The 14998-nt window shown below is 35.1% G+C and overlaps 1 pseudogene; it reads right to left on the bottom strand.

The window, feature by feature from the left end:
• Positions 1-14141, bottom strand: part of LOC109092632 — a 14519-nt pseudogene extending 378 nt beyond the window's left edge.
• Positions 14142-14998: the final 857 nt, after the last annotated feature.

The following is a 14998-nucleotide window of genomic DNA, read 5'->3' as shown; positions in this document are numbered from 1 at the left end:
GAGGAGGATACACGAGTGTGTGTGTGTTTGTGGTCGCAAGTGAGTCAAAAATTCAGTATTTTACAATCATTCGTATATATAGCTCCGATTCCGGACTTTTTCTTCTCTCATCACTCGAACACTTTCTAGAACCCTTATTTTTGTTCAGCTCATCGAAACGTAATCATTAGCATGAACGCACTGGAAACTTTTTGCAATAACGTTACATTCTGTTTGAGAAAATCTCACAAACCATGTCAAGCACAAGCCTGTGTCATATTTCACCGCAAAACCATCGGTAAACAATTACAAAATTGGAGAGTTATATAGAATTAAGAATATTTTAGGGAAAACTGATCATAATAAAGACCAATAAGATGTTTAGCATTGTGACATTAATTAAAACGAAGCACATTTAAACCCCTAAATTCTCAATAATGTAACTTACTAAATTACTGCACAATGTCAAATAAATTACATTTCATTGTTGAATTATTAAATCCAATAGTATTTGTTGCATTCCTTATTTTGGGGGTTTTTAATGTATAGCTATACAATGTATATTTTTTGTAATTAGAAATTGGAGGGAAAATGTGCTTAACTAATGAAAGTAATCTGACAATACATACAAACGAAAATGTCTTTATGCAAAATGTGATTGCATATGATTTGAGGTGAAATATGACGTGTTTATTTATGAGATTGGCCCATTTGTATGGCTGGTTCCCAAAGCTAGTGCCGTCTGCACATTCAGAGATCACTCGCCTCCGATGGACACAAGAAAAATCATTCAAATAAACCAAAAATCAAACACACACATCCTTAATCAATGCAAAAAAATGTGTAACGGCATCACATAAAGGTGCAAACGTTTACATACAAGTACACTTATGAGACATTTGTTGTTCCTGTTAGGATTTGCAGTTTACAAACATGAAAAGATAAAACAAAAACACAAGGATTTGTCTGTTTTAGCCACATCCATATATTCCAGTGGCTGGAAAATCAAATAAAATGAATAACACGTCACATTTTAAACTGATGGAAAATTCCAGTTATATAGGTTTGGCCTTTTCCACCGATTTTTTTGACAGACAGAGCTGGAGTTTGAATTCTGAATCTAGATTCGCTAATAAATAAGAGCTCTGGCTCAAATCAGCTTTAAATCGTAATGCAGAAATCCTTCATTGTAGCGTTCAACGCGATTTCCAGTCGCTCCAGGACAGACATCCAGCTACAGTGTCAACGAAATCCTTGTGCGCTAATTTCGTGAAACGAAAAGACCTTAAATAATTTAAATCATTATATACATTAAACTCAGAAGGCAAAAGTGAGGTTGTACCAGTCAGTGCTCTCGAATTTCAACGCTCATATTTTTCGTAAGTGCATTCGCAATAGTTTTTCGCACCGTTTCAACTCAGTGAGGTCGTTTTGTGGAAGTTGTTAGCATCTACTATATATATGAACTTTATGTTTTCTAAATGGCAAACCTATGCTTTGATAACTTGATCGTTGTGTGCTAAACTACGCGATTTTGACGCCGTGCGATGATGTCATTTCACCACTGGATGTCTGTGGTTTAGTAGCGTGCTACATTGCGTTTGATCTCGCTAATGGCGAAGCAGAGACACGAAGCCCAGATTTTGCAAGCGATGTGAAACTAAAAGACGTGTTTTTGCTTTTAAGATCTTTTTCTTAGGATAACGTTTGGAATAAGGATCATTTAATGGTATTTTTGATTCAAGTAGGTAGCAAACAGCCTCTCCGTTTGGTTCCTTTTCCACGTCCAGGCGTCGTTTCTAACTGATCAGAGAGCTGCGTCTGGTCAGGTCCACATTACTAGCGCTCAGTCCTCTGGATTCTGACAGACCGCTGTTCGATTCCTGAAGACACACAAACACAATTTTTTTAGCATGCAACAATACTGTGGAAATACACAATTTTAAACACCACATGGAGAATGAGTGAAAATTCACTGCAAACAAGATTTAAAAGCATAGCATGAAAATCTTAATGCTTAATGTTCCTAATAATATCACTGAAAAAAAAAAATTTGCACATCACACTCAAAATCTAAAAATATATTATAAAAAAAACAACAAAAAAAATAACAATAAAAAAACGAAATTATTACAACAAAAAAAAATAGCGGTTTTCTATGTGAATATATGTTAAACTAATTTATTCCTGTGTATTTTCAGCATCATTACTCCAGTCTTCAGTGTCACATGACCCTTCAGAAATCATTCTAATATTCTGATTGGCTGCACAAGAAACAGTATATTATAATACACACCTGTGAGGTTTCTTCTGCGCTCTTGTTGAGGAAATTTAAGGAGCTCGCCCTCTTCATCCTTTTTGAACCAAAACAACATCAGCAGTTACAGCATCATGTCTAATCGCTTGGAGAAGATTGAGGGGTGACGTGTTGGAGTCTCACCCGGGGTTGCGTGGCTCCGATGAGGGCCGCTGCCCTGCAGCTTCTTCCACCAGCATCTTCACTGCTGCGCCGCAGCGCTTCAACGAATCTTCCCGAATTGAGCCGCTCCTGCGCAGCCCGCCGTTACCATCCTGTACCCACAATACATGATCAACTTCAAGATGTATATTTAAACACACAATACCAGTCAAAAATTATGAATAAATGAGATATGATGTTCACCAGGGCTGCATTAATTTCATAAAAAATACAGCAAAAATTGTAAAATATTATTACAATTTAAAATAACTGTTTTCTATTTTTAATATATTTTAAAATATAATTTATTTCTGTGAATACATAATTTGTTTCTCAAGCAGCAAATCAGTATATTAGAATGATTTCTGAAGGATCATGTGACACTGAAGACTGGAGTAATGATGCTGAAAATACAGCTTTGCATCACAGAAATAAATTAGATTTCACGATATGTTCAAATAGAAAACAGCTATTTTGAATTGTAATAATATTTCAGAATTTTACTGTATTTTTAATTAAATAAATGGTGAGCTTAAGAGATTTACTTCAAAAACATTACACAATATTTGCATTAAAGATTGGAACATAAACACTGGCTCCACTGACCCCGCTCCACTCGGCTTCGTCTCCATCACAGTCTCCTCGGGGGCCTCCGGGGCCGTTTACGCCGTCCCGACACTGACGTCTGTCTCCTCCAGCACAGCCTCCCCCCACCATGATTAATGGCACCACATTACCCTGAACAAACACAAAGATCCCCCAAAATACAAAAATATCATTCACACAGCCACCATTCCATTCACAAAATCAATAAGTAAAACAATAAAAATAAAGGTAAAACAAGTAGAACAGAGAAGTCAGTGAGGTTTTCTTAACAGTGCTCTCTTCCTGTATGAGTCATCTGCAACAGGAAGTTAACCTCGAGTAGGTTAGTAGGTTGAGCATCAGTTGGGACATCAGCATGCGTGTCGTACCTGTTTGCGGTTTTTCGTGGCACACTCCTCCAGCGTGTCGGCGGCCTCCAGTTTGCCCTGCCGGCGGTACAACGCGCCCAGACTCTTCAGCGTGGTGTTAACAGTGGGACTGCTCGAGAGAAACATCCAGAAAATCACCAAAAAACTCCCACACACACAAACAACCCCCTGACACACACACACCAAACTCACTCCACCTTTCAACCTTTCAACCATCTGCCGTATTCACCATTCACCGTACGGACCCGAGTCCTTCCTCTTACCCTGGAAATGAGCATCAGACAAACCCAATCACACTGAAATCAATTCATACTGAACACACAGATTAAAATATTATGAAATGAGAGCATTAAAAATTAAAACTGGTAAAAAATAAATAATAATAATATAAGAGAATCAGGCTGAATTGTTGTGTTGAAGAATAAAATGTAATATATATTTTTTTGTTTAATACTTGTTTATTGTTGTAAAACAGAAATGTCATATAGCTGAAATATAATTAATATAGATGTGTTTATTAATCATGTTTAATATACATAAAATTGAGTGTAAGATTTTTTAATGTGCTTGAAAATAATAATATTTTTTTAATGTGCTTGAAAATAGTATTTTTTTGCTCACTAAGGCTACATTTATTTGGTCAAAAATACAGTAAAAACTATTTAAAATAACTTTTCTATTTGAATATTTTATAAAATGTAATTATATGTCTGTTATCAAAGCAAAGATCAATTTAATGCATCCTTGTTAAAAGTACAAATTTCTTTAAAATTCTCTTATAAATAATATTATATATATATGCACATTTATAATACCTTGCTTGCTTCTCTTTCCTCTGCATGAATCAAATACATTCATACAAATATTTACATTTAAATAGATTTATGTAAAATATAATTTAAAGCCTATAATACCTTGCTTGCTTCTCTTTCCTCTGCATGCATCCAGATTGGTTTGTTATCATCTGAGGAGTAAAAAAAAATAATAATTTTCTTTTGTTGTGATTGATTCAATATTGTTACTTTTTTTCTAACAATGTTCCCTGCATGGCCTCAGATAGCAGACTAGTGGCTAGTCTTCAGTGAACTATAATTTGCTTGTTGAAGTTTTCAGAAAGAGCAGGTGGATGTTTGATCATAAATCTGTAAGCGTCTGATTGGCCAAAACTGCTATGACACAACAAAAGAATTATAAAAAAAAACCTAAAAAACAAACAAACAACCAACCAATCCATACTAAAAAAAACCAATAATGAATGTCCATTCTTACAAAAACACATGATTTACATGAAAAAAAGTTCATGCACGTCACATGAAATGAACATGTATATATGAATCTGTGGTGTGTGTAATGATAGATACTCACTGTTGACAGATCCGAACTCTTTCTCATGCGCGCGGGTCAGGATCTCCTTGTAAAGCGTCTCTGCGTCTTTGAATTTGCCCTGTTTCAGGTAACACGTGGCCTGTGGAGGATTCACAATCACCAGCTTCAGACAGAACAATGCTCTCCAGTTTTCAGATCCAAACGTTCATGCTTCATATCAGAATTCACCCAGAGGGCTTGTTCTTTGTCACTGCGTCTGCAGTTTCTTGAATATTTACTTTCACAGATAAACACAAGAGCAGGAGACATCCAAGACGTGATATATAAGAAGCAAACAGAGAGTTTAATTCTGTTCATTTGCTCTCAAGAAGCTCAGTGATTCTCTTCTTCACATCCTGTTTGCACTGTGTTCGGCTGGATTAAAGCATTTGTGAGAATACAAAATCATGTTGTAATGGCAGGATAATTGTATTGATGAGCTCAAAGGACATGACTGTGATACAATACTCAGCACACATTTCATGATTAGTTAATCATGCCAGGTCCACATATAATACTCATTTCATGTGCAAAGTGTTACATAAGGGTCCCCACAATAATGGCCACCATATGCATAGTTTAGCCCAATCCTTGGAAGTTATAACCCATTAAAATTCTTCAATATATACCCCCCTATATAACTGGGCTAAAATAAGGGTGGAAAATGGCCACGCACTATTATTTCCTGATTTAGTAAAAAATTAATAAAATATAAAAATATACAGGTATATTATATATAATTGAGAAAATATATAGATATATCTATATATCTATATGATATATATTAATAATAAACCCAATGGGTCAAAATTTGACCATTTCAAAACAAAAAATATTTAATGCAATGTAAATTGACCTGTAGTGCCATACTGCTGAATATTAATACAAGTACATATAGATAAAATAAATACTTACTGTATCTATACCATATATAATATAGATATATATTTTATATATTTTCCTATACATATATATATATTATATATCTTGTGTGTTGTGTGTGTGCAATACTCTTATATATATTATTATATATATATATATATTATAGATATCTATATATAAATAATATATTATATATATAATATATATGTGTGTGTGTGTGTGTGTGTGTGTGTGTGTATATGTATATAGTATATATAATATATATATATATATATATATAATATCTTATATATATATCTATATATGATATATATAATATATATATATACACACACATACACAATAATGTATTTACATTTATATAAACAAAGAAATAAAGTCTAAAATCTATGTAATGTAATTCTAATCTTTTTAATGTTAATGTTAATGTTAAGGCTTTGGAGTAAAAGTTAAGGCTTTGGAGTATAACCTGATGATTTCTTTTAACCACACAAAAAAATTTAATGTTAATGTTAAGGCTTTGGAGTATAACCTGATGACTTCGCTCAACCACACAAAACTTTTTGTACTTTTCGGATTTTTTTCTTGCCACACTCTGTAACACTTGTGGTGTTCCTGGTCAAAAATGACTGCCCTACAAAAAAAAACTGCTTGCATATTGGGTTCAGATATTGAATTCAATCTTTTTTCGACTTGTTTTCTTTCAGTTAGCACAGGTTTTGTATTTCTGAATTAATGCACCTAATATTTTGAGAGAATACTGCCAAAATTATTCACAAATAATGTTTTTGTTTTCACTCATAAACTGAGGTGTGTGAGCCTTCTAGAAAACTAGATTGAATCCAAGATTTGGCGATACTATAGCATAAAAACAGATTTACAAGCAATTTTGAAAAGGCTGGTCATATTTGACCAGAAACAGCAAATTAGGTAAAGATTTCCAGCACGGATAAAGAGTTTAAAGCTGCTGTATCAGTTGTAGGTGAGTGGATCTGGCCTCACCAGGTTGTTTTTGGTCTTGGCCACATTGGGGTCGTCAGTGCCCAGTTTGTTCTCATAGATCTCGAGCGCCCTGCGGTAATAATACTCCACTTCCTCATACTTGCCCTGATTCTGACACAGCAGAGCCAGATTATTGAGCTGCTTCGCCACGTCAGGGTGGAATTTACCCAGAACCTGCAAACACACATGCACATATGTGACCCAGGACCTCAAAACCACTCATAAGGGTCAATGTTTTAGAATTGAGAATAAAACACATCTAAAATCTGAAAAAAAAACCTTAAAATAATTTGGGATCGGACAATATTTGGGTGAGATACAACTATTTGTAAAACTGGAATCTGAGGGTCCAAACAAAGGCTACGCTAGAGCAACAGTAGTTCATCTGTTTGACAGGTGCATGTTCTCCACCTTCTCGCGGATCTCCAGCGCTCTCTTGCAGAGCGGCTCGGCCTCCTTGTGTTTCCCGCGTTTGCCGTACAGCACGGCCAGGTTGTTGAGGGTCGCGGCCACGGCGGGGTGATCTTTCCCCAGAGTCTTCTCTCTGATGGCCAGAGCATCGTTCAGCAGGTGAGCCGCCTCTTTATACTTATTCTGATCCCTGGAACAACACGCATATTTTCTAGTGATGCACCACAATTTCAGAAACCAAAACAATTTTGGAGGGTTGAAATCATTGACTGAAACAGTGATGTTTAAGTAGCTCTTCGTTTTAATTGTGTCAGTGTCAAGATCTCATCTATCAGGAAAAAGTCCATTTTCTACTACGATTTTAGATTTTACTTCTGTATTCTTTATATATATAAATGTGATTACGTAATTCATTATTACATAAATTTCATGTTTGGTTTTTGGCTAAATTTAAAATGAAAGTTAATTTCAGTGCATCGCTAATATGTTTAAAAGCAGGCTGCGGTGACCTCTGACCTGTAGACCAGGGCGAGGATGTTGAGCATGGTGGCCACGTCTGGATGGTTGTGTCCGGAGGTTTTCTCCAGGTCCTCCAGAGCCTGTTTGCAGAGCGGCACGGCCACCTCGTAGCGGCCCTGAGACGCGTACTGGATCACCAGGTTATGAAGCGTTCGCAGACGGGCTGGGATCTCGTAGCCTCCCTGCTGCGCCGCCGCTTCACCGCTGGGCTGAGCTGGAGAGACACGTTTAACCTTAGAAAACCTGCTGCATCATATCTGATACATGACTTTCTAAAGCCTCTAAATGATCAACATCAGCAAACCTTCACTAAAAACCTGTTGCACAAGGGATGTAACGAATAACTGCGAGCCGGCTGAAAATAGTTTAAAATGTGTGCCGATTCAAATTGGTTTGAGATGCTAAACAAATCACAATTCAGTTAGGGGTAGGAGTTTATATGAATGCATGTCTGAGGGGAACTTACTGTCTTTAGAAAAGTTTAGATGGTATTTTTTCTTTTAATCTTGCCTCTGTATAATGCATATTAAAGTTCATAAGTGCAGTGCTGCTTTGTTTACAGCAGAAACCAAGGAAACGCTTTAAGCGCCACCTGCTGGCAGAGAGTGAATCTGCGTCTCGTTCAGCTCGTCTGCTGTTTCTGTTTCATGCTGATATTTCTTATGTATATAGTTTCACAAAACTGAAGTCAAATCATTCTGTTTTTTGCGATAGAATTTAAATTAAAAGCTTCTCATGTTGCATGTATGCAGCATCTTTGTTTGGATCATGATTAAAATGCAGTGGTTGCCTCTAATTTTAAATGGAAAGAGCACAGACAAAGCCTTAATTTGTTTATATGAAGATATTTATTTGATTTGTGTCATTTATTTGATTTGGGGCTTGTTTTAAAATTTCAATTTAGTTTTGTTATTTACATTATATTTAAATCTTGTTATTTAGCAGATGCTTTCATCCAAAGCGAGTTACACATGAGGACAATAGAGCTATAATATACAAGCACTATATTAGTATATTATTATAGTGTTAGATTTCAATTTCACAAAGAAACGTGAAGCATTTTGTCCAAGCAATAATAAAAGGACACATTTTATTTATAATTTGTCTTTAATCTCATTTTGTTAATCGCTACATCCCTATGTTGCACACAATCTACTCCATGCCTTCTGTTGTCTGACTGATAGTTTATAGTTTTTTTTTTTTTACCAAGTAAAAGACCTTTTAGTATAATTGTACAAATGTCCATCCTCAGCTTGTGCTCTGTGAGTCTTTTTGCTGTCAAATCTTTACATATTTTTCATAAAGTAAACGCAAGGATAACTATATTGCTAGTAATATTTCAAGATGAGCACTTCCTGGACTGAAGCAAGTTTTACCTGATTATCTAGATGTCATTTTTTGTTATTACATACAGTGAGAAGATTTTAAAATTTAAATCAGAGTTGTTTTTGTAATAAAGATTTAGAATTTATTAAAATCTTTATATCATATATAAAATACACACACAATACACACACACACACACACACACACACACACACACACACACACACACACACACACACACACACACAATGCCCATTTCAAAATTATGTTAAAATTCTTCCAAATCAAAATATCAAATATGATCCATCAGGCTTTTTAAAGAATGTTTATTTCTAAATCGTCATTGCTTTAGATGTTTTGAAACCACAGAGCATTGATCATCAAACTAAGCATTTAAATATCATCTTTTATGATCTTAAAAACATTACTGGGAGATAAAGAGTGACATTATATATTATTGGTGATATTATATAATATTATATATACACTATACTGTTATAAAAACCTCCCTGATTTACATTACAAGCATTTGAATTCTTACTTTTTGTCCATAGAAATATCAGCATCTGCACCCAATTTTTCACACATATTTTTGCACAGTTTGACCCTCTGGATAAAACTAAACTACTTTTATTTTCTGTGCATTCCCATTAGGCCATAAAAGCCTGATGTATCAAATATAACACTCAATTAAAAAAAAAAAAAATTATATATACAAAAGTATAAAAAAAATTATATATATATATTATATAAGATTTTGTCTAAAGTTTCATTAAACTGTTACATTGAAAAAAAATGTGATTTTTCTGACTAATTACTACATATGTGATAAGAGCATCTAGATAAGAGCATGCTGGTCTCTCACCTGGCCCCTGGTCGTCGTCGTTTGGAAACAGGTCGTCCAGATTGTCCTTCTCCTTCTCTCCAGGCTTCTCCTCGGAGGGCGAGGCGTCCTCGTCCAGCTTCCGGATCTGGTTCATGAACTCCAGGTGTTTCTTCTCCTCCTCCAGCTGGGCCACGCACTGCTCGCTCTTCTGCAGCTTGTGTTGAGTGCTGGCCAGCTCGTCCCGCAGCCACTGGTTCTCCTGACAGAGCCGACGCACCTGCGCACGCAGCTTCTGCTTCTCAGACTCCACGGCGCTCAGGTGACCGGACAGAGCGATGATCACCTGAGAGCAGACGCCACATCAGTCCTCACTCTGCTTCAGGTGCGGACACAGCGCAGAACTTACACGGCAGACTACAGGCTTGTTCAGCAAGGATGCATTAAACGGATCAAAAGTGACAGTAAAGACATTTATAGTGTTACTTGACCCTCTAACATTGATGATAATCAGAAATCTTTCTCGAGCAGCAAATCAGCATATTATACTGATTTCTGAAGATCATGTGACACTGAAGACTGGAGGAATGATGCTGAAAATACAGCTTTACATCATAGAAACAAATTATATTTTAACATATATTCACATTTCTAAATTGTAATAATATTACACAATTGTCCTGTTTTACTGTATTTTTGATCAAATGAGTGCAGCCTTGGTGAACATAAGATACTTCTTTCAAAAATATTACACGTCTTACTGACCCTGAACTTTTGAACACTAGTGTATGCTAAAATATCAAACATTATAACGGTATCATTTCTAGATATTAAGTTACATTTACTTAACATGACATATGCAACTGATTTGAGTACGTAAGAATGGACTTAAAATTGCATGGATTTTATCATTTTAAGTAACTGTATAACTCATTATTATTATTGGAAATTTATCTTATTAGTTGCAAATAACATTGTTAATTTTCTTTCTTAAAAACAAAAACATTTAATGTAAGTTGCATTATTATGTTTGGAAAATGTAATATTTTTAAAAGAACTATAAAATGTATATAAAATTATAAAAATACCATTTTAAATGTAAATCAAATCATCATTATAAAAAATTTAATTATGCATGTAATATTGTTATATTATAATATTGTTATATATATATATATATATATATATATATATATATATATATATATATATATATATATATATATATATATATACTTTATTTAATTTAATTTTTTATTTTGGCAGGGTAGAATGTTGGCAGCACAAGCAGAAGGCCCAACTAGACAGGCATAAAAAAAAAAAAAAAAATGACTTAAATGTGATTTCTGTAATTAATTTCCAGGGCCTTTTTCTTGAGCTCTTCCATTTCTTCCGAGAAGTTTCCAATTCAAAAACTGCATTTCTGCAGTAAAAGCTCTACTAAGGTGTGCCGAGTTTTTACACAGAAATGCTTATAAAGTTGATCTGCTCCAGCTGATCTGCTCCAAATGAATGCAGTCTAGACAAGCAGCTTTAGATATGTCAGTCTTTCTGAGTGAGTCAGATACCTGCGCCTCTCCCAGTCCCAGCTCGATGTCCTCCAGGCTCTTGCGGAGCAGGCTGGACTTCTCCTGCGCGACGGGCGGCTGAGCGCAGTCCAGGACAGAGTTGAGGAGCTGAGCGTGTTCCCCTCGCAGCGTCTCCAAACCCTGCATCACCGCTTTGGTGTTCAGCACGATCTCGTCCTGCGTCAGACGCTCCAGCGCCTCTTCTCGTGGGTACACCATGGTGGACATCACCCGCGGGACGCCGCTCGCTGAGAACACACCACAGGGTACGATCACAAACTGATGCCTTCACAAATCCTCCTCTTACATGGCTTAGGTAAAATATTAAATGCAATAAAAGTTGCCAAGTCAATGCAACATTTCAATTTCATTTAGTTTGACTTGATATACTATAAAAAACTAAAACTGAAATTTAAAAAAAAAATTAAATAGAACAATAACTAATAAAAATGATAAAAACAAATAGCAATTTTACCAAAATGTCAACTAAAAAACTAAAATCTATTAAAACTAAAATTATAAAACGTTATTACCTAAAATAAAACTGGCTAAACATTAATTGAAACAGAATAAACTACTTAAAACAAACAAACAAAAAATTATTTTATTTTGGCTAGTGGCCAAAGCAATATTTCTCATTTTCATTTGGTTTAAATCAATGTATTAAAATAACTAAAACTGAAATATAGACACATAAAAAACTATATAGACATATTAAAAAGAACAAAAACAACTAAAATTGAAATAAAAACTATACAGACCCACTTAAAAAGAACAATAACAAATAAAAACGATAAAAAAACAAAATTTGTAAACCTTCAACTAAAATTAAAACTAAAGCCATAAAACGTTACCCAAAATAAAATAAACATTAAGAGCAAAAACTTGAATAAAAAGACTTTATTTTATTTTATTTTATTTTGGCTAGCTGCCAAAGCAGTACTTCTCATTTTCATTTAGTTTAAACTAATGTATTAGAATAACTAAAACTGAAATAAAAATGTATAAAAACTATTTAGACATTTTAAATGACAACAAAAAAAGAACAAAAATAACGAACTGAAATAAAAACAATAAAACAACTTGTAAAAATGGCACACACACACACACACACACACACACACACACACACACACACACACACACAAACAAATAATAAACAAAATAAAAATTATTAAACTATACATTTTAAAATAATAATAATAATAATATATACAAATAACAAAAACACAACAATGACTAAAACTGAAATAAATACTGAATAAATAAAAACCAACAAAAACGAAAGTCAAAGCATATTTGAAAAAGAACATAAAATTGACAAAAACTTTAAACAAAATTACAAAAATGAAAAATAAATGAAAAAAAAAGTAACAACAATATAGTATGTCAATGATACTAAAATAACTGCAAAGTGACAGGTGAGTTTAGTCCATTAGACCCTGAAGTCCATCATGATCTATTACTGCACCTCACACCCAAAAAAACAGCCGATCTGGCAACACTGAGTACAAGTGCTGACAGAGTCCTGTCCTGCCGCCCAAAAACATCTGAAGTGATGAACAACTGAGAATCATCAGAGGTTACTGATGCAGCAAATAATAAACAGTTACAGAAGCAGCTGACTAACTACTCCATGTAGAAAGTTCACCTACTGCAGCACCTAATATGATATTATTATGACATTTCAGACATCCCCTGCATCTCCACCTGCGTCCAGCAGAGGCGCCATTCCTCACTCATCATCACGCCTATCGACTGCAATGCAGCAACCGTGGAGAGAAAGCGCGAGAGTCCCGCATCAAACAGCTTATAAACACACCCGATCAGACCACAACCCGCCTTCTGATGCCCATGACCCTTCATATGCTCAATGCACATTTCACAATGACTGACAGCTGCCTGGAACAATCAGGCGAAACCTGGAAAAACCCATCAAGGTGACCCACAGGACAACACAACAAGCGTGAACTCCTCCAGACAATCACAACATCCTCGCATCTGAGCGGAAAACAGGCCCTGCTCTCAATACGAAACAAACACACCTCCTAAAGCTTCTGCAACCGACTCAAAACATCAGCAAACACTTATTTCCATCACGCAAACTCCTCTCATCCTCCATTTTGTGTTCTCATATAATAATATTTGAGAACGAATCATGCATATCTGATTCATAAGCGCAGAGATATTCAACGCACCACCACTGACTGGAAAATGAAAACAAAAATCACCAGATGCATCTTAAATCAGTCATGCATCTTCTGGTTTACTCTTTCAGACATTGTCAAACAAATTATAATGGTATAATTATTTAAATGAAACGCAGTCTTTTGCGCTATTCAGATATTAAATATGAGCTATTGTTTTTGTCCCATTAAATCAGCCAGTAGTTTAGCATCCTATTCTATGATCAATGCATCTCAAAAACCGAAGCGCAGATCATTTTTGCATTGCGTGCAAGAAAAGTACCTTTAATAATCCGCTTGTGTCGGGCTTCTCTTGACCTCAAGCGTGCAAATAATGTGATGTTATGGATTCGACGCGTCCAGAATCCCAGACTCGCTCCAATAAAACGATATCAGACGTGAATCAGATGAATCCCCGGCGACGAGATGCGCGTCAGTGCTGCGCCTTTGTCTGTGATGCGCTCAGCAAAACAAACGCCCGTGTGCGCGATCACCCGCTTTCGCTTCGTCCATCCTTCTCGTCCCTTTCAGCGTGATAGATAATTGGCAGATCTTTGTGCTGGAGTGAGGGAGGATGACCACAGCAAACTGAAAATGGCTGATGTGTGTGTTTGTGCTCCCAGAATCCAAAGCCCTGCGCGCTGACATCACTACACCCGCCCCCAACCGGGCGTCGACGCGCTATGCTAATATTTTGGGCTACATTTGAGATATTTTGAATTTTTTTGCTATTTTGCTTTCATAACATGTCTTCTTACAGACTAGTGGAAAGAGAACATCGAAGATGCACATTAAGGTGTTTTATTACACTTTCAATTTGCGTCTGTTGATTCCATTTACAATACATAATGCTTTGTCAAAAGGAGATCTATCTCCACTTTAGCAGAATTTACATGCATCAAATTTTACAGTTTTAATCCTAACTATATTCTGAAGGTTTTTGCCGAGGGGTTTGTTTATATAACATTCACGTGACTTAATATAACATTTTATTTCTAAATTTTGGTGAAAATGTAGTTTTCTCAATTATGGAAAGATAAAAACAGATATCCAAAATCGCTTCTGTAAAAAACTTTACCCATAATGTCTCAACAAAATAAAGCATGAATTGTTAACCTGGCCTTTCCCAATATCTTGAAATTTATGCAAAGTGCATTTTCATTTTAAATTGCCGTAACTTCTAAAATAGTTTTAATATAGAACATTTGTTTTATTGGGGTTTTAATTAACTGTGGAAAGATGAATATACAGATATTTTGGGCTATTTGGTTCCATAATTTGTCTTTCATACTAGTGGAAAATGTAAGATTTTTAAAACATTTAAGAGTTTTGTTTTATAATACTTTTTCTATTTGTGTCTGTAGTTTTCAATTACAATATTGCTTTGTAAAAATAAGTTTCAATCTCCACTTAACCAGAATTTACATGAAACAAATTTTACAGTTTTACTCCTAACTATATTCTGAAACTTTTTACCAAGGGGTTTGTTTTCATAACATTCACAT

Source organism: Cyprinus carpio, chromosome B7 (assembly GCF_018340385.1).
Source record: "Cyprinus carpio isolate SPL01 chromosome B7, ASM1834038v1, whole genome shotgun sequence".
Lineage (NCBI taxonomy): Eukaryota > Metazoa > Chordata > Actinopteri > Cypriniformes > Cyprinidae > Cyprinus > Cyprinus carpio.
This window is presented reverse-complemented; position numbering and strand designations above follow the sequence as displayed.